The sequence below is a fragment of the Neofelis nebulosa genome, chromosome 1 (assembly GCF_028018385.1).
Source record: "Neofelis nebulosa isolate mNeoNeb1 chromosome 1, mNeoNeb1.pri, whole genome shotgun sequence".
Classification (NCBI taxonomy): Eukaryota; Metazoa; Chordata; class Mammalia; order Carnivora; family Felidae; genus Neofelis; species Neofelis nebulosa.
Genome location: NC_080782.1, coordinates 158,031,724 through 158,034,817, shown reverse-complemented (window position 1 = coordinate 158,034,817; position 3,094 = coordinate 158,031,724). Strand labels below are relative to the sequence as shown.

At 48.8% G+C, this 3,094-nt stretch overlaps 1 long non-coding RNA gene across 1 annotated transcript; it reads right to left on the bottom strand.

Annotated features, from left to right (window-relative positions):
• Nucleotides 1–450: 450 nt before the first annotated feature.
• Nucleotides 451–2,672, bottom strand: LOC131518829 (uncharacterized). The gene is made up of 2 exons (XR_009265300.1): nucleotides 1,415–2,672; nucleotides 451–798 (listed from the first exon to the last, which is right to left on the bottom strand). It is a non-coding gene; the product is annotated as an uncharacterized LOC131518829 (long non-coding RNA).
• Nucleotides 2,673–3,094: the final 422 nt, after the last annotated feature.

Here is a 3,094-nt window from a genome sequence, read left to right as displayed (position 1 = left end):
GGGCCGATGTACCCCCATTACCTCCAGCCCCTCAGCATGGGCCTGGGCACACTGGTGGGGGGTGGAGTAGGGCCTCAAAGAAGCATGATCTAAATCCCTGGGCTCTGTTTTCCTCAAACTTAGAGTGTAGTGAAAGAGCTCTAATGACAAAGAAGGTAAATTCTAGGTATTCTGAACAGGGACCAGGCAATCCTTTCCTGAGTATTTCACAGTGAAGCCAAGACCTCATTGGTGAGTAACTGTCAACTGCCCAACAATGGGAGTGAAGAACTTTCCCAGGAGAGAGAGAGTCACAGACAAATGTTGTAAGGTGGGAGGGAGCAACTTGTGTAAGGACCGAAAGGCCAGTGGTGCCTCAGCAAAGCAATGGGGCGACGGGCAAGAGTTCATGGATTATGTGTATCGGTTAGGTTAGGATGGGTTACTCTGCATAACACACAATTCTCTAAATCTCAGTGGCCTACAATAAAGTTTCTTTATGTCTCAGACTACATGCACATGTGGGTCTCCTTCGTCTCCTCTCCCCTCTGGACTCAGGTTGACAGAGCAGTCTGTCTTTATCTGGAATATTGCCATTGTCGTGGAAAAAGGAAAAGAAAAGTGGTAAATTACTCACTGGTTCTTAACGCGTGTGCTCACATCTGTTTTCACTGTTCACCAGCCCCTCTGCCATGCCTGAGTACAACATGGGCCATGCTGTATAATCCTCCAACCGAGCAGGGCACTTCGATACAGGCCACTGAATGTGGGGGAGTGGTAATCCAGTTCCACACCGTGCTTATGATTTTGACGTCTTTCCTAGGATCAGTGAAATCTGTTGAGTAAACTGCTCATTTCTAAAAATCCCTCTGGCTGTAGTGAGAGACACAGATTGGAAATGGGCAAGGGTGGGATTTGGGAGAAAATTCAGGAGGCTGCATCAGTTTCCCAGGCAAAAAAAAAAAAAAAAGAAAAAGAAAAGTCCTTTACACTAGGGTCATGGCAGTGGAAATGGAGAGAAGCCAAGAGATTTAAAGGATGGAAGGGTCTAGTGATGTACAAAGAGGAGCAGAGGTGAGTGAATGTGTGACCCCCGAATGGCGAAAAGGTACAGCAGGCTTGGCTTCTCATGTCTTAAACAGTTGCTGGCTCCCATCTTTGGGGAGGACCAGCTACTCTATTCTCTACTCGTCCTTCGGCTCTCTATGTTCTCCTAAGAAATCTCCCTTCTTGCTTGAAAAAAAAAAAGGCTGAGCTAAATCAAGATGGGAACACATGGATGTGGTGAGCAGCCGAGTGAGCTGACAAATGAGTGACACAGTGACCAGGGGAATTAATTCATGTCTCCAAGTGTTCAAAGAGTGAAGAGAAACTAGACCCAAGCGGAAGAAAAAGAAAGTCCTCCCACTGGGCATGCCTCAAAAGGATCCCTCACCTCCCTACTGACACATCAGGCATCTTTCTTCTCCCACGGGGCTATGACCAATTTCGGCTATAACAGAGAAAGGGGAGTGGGTGAGAGAAGAAGAAGGGAGGGACAGGGAGGCAGAGGAAGGATGGACTCCATGGACATATAGCAACCTCTATAGAATCCTCTCCTCTCCTCCATGTGGCCTCCCTCCCTATGCTTTCTTTTCAGAGTTCCAGACTTGACTTTCAGTGGTGGGAGGGCTTGGGATTCACAAACACCTCAAAAGAGAATTTCTGTAGCAGCAGCATTAGGCCACCTTACAGGAATTTAGAGCCTTGGGGTCCACACAGGCACAGAAATTGCGGGGTCTCCTCTGCCCTGGGTGTTCTCATTAGCCAAGAAGTGGAAGGTTCAGACACAGAACTGTATGGTTGTGGACTCAGTTCAGGGCACCCACGGGGACAGCAAACAAGATGCTCCCTGTGGCAGCAGAGGGAGTGTTGTGGTCACTGTCCATGGTGCTTACAGGCTGACTCAGCTGGAGAGGCTTGTTCTAAGACCCAGCCACACAGGATGTCAGAGCTGAGAGGGCTCCAGGATTTCAACTTTCCCAGTGCCTCATTTTGCAGATAAGAAAGCACAAGTCCAGAGAGGGGAAAGACTTCCCTCGGGGCCACACAGTGGGTGGCACCGAAGGACTGGAAGCTAGCCTCTAGATGCTTGCTCAGACAGAACTCATTTCCTTGGAAGGCTCCTGGGATTTGTCCCCAGAAACCCAGAATAATTAGACCCTGAAAACTCACGGGAGCACATAGTAGGTACTCAGTGGACACTGGTTGACTGAATAAACGATTATACCGGGACGCAAAAAAACAAATCTTGAAGCTGGGCATGGGCCCCGGATCCTGAATTCAAACAGGAAGTCGTGTTCCTTTTTGGTATGGGTGAAATGGTACCGAAGAAAGCAGTGGGGGAAGGGAAGAAGTGCTGCCACGAAGACAGTGGGGTGGCGGGAAGAGGATAAGAGCAGGTGCAACCCAGGATATTAAGCACAGAGGAGGGCAGCAACTGGACACTAACCTCTGTTCTCTCAGGTTCACTCCCACCCTGGAAATCAGGTTGAACGGCTCAGGAGTTTTTCCTTAGGGAGGGTGGTCACACGACCTCAATCTGGCCATCCTCCCTGGCCACAGTGATTGGCTCAGCACTGGGTACGTGCCAGTCAGGTCCCAGTGGGTCCAGACCTTAGGGCTGGAATCATAGGGAATGAGGGGTTCTTTTTCTGTTGGGAGGCTGAAGGTGACTGTTGGGGGCCATCTTGCTTTCCTAACAGAAAAGCCCAGCTGAGAATGACACCAGCACAGAGGAAAGTAAGCAAGGCCAAGAGGTCGGGAAAGATGATTGCTACTGATGTCACCAAGCACCCAGGTACGGCCTTGCCTAAAACTGTCTGCCCTTAGCCTTCTTAGGTACATAAATCATTCTCTCCTGCCTCGTTTGATTGCTTGTTTAGGCCTCTTTGGTTTCTCTGTCACTCAGTGGCTATCAAAAAACAACAACAATAACAACAACAACAACAACAACAACAACAACTCCAATTGCTCCTTGAAGTTGTCTAAATGGAACATCCTGGAATTGTGACAGTATGGATTTAGGCTAGGTTCAAGGGGGACTTTGAGATAACAGTGCAAAACTCCACAGTCT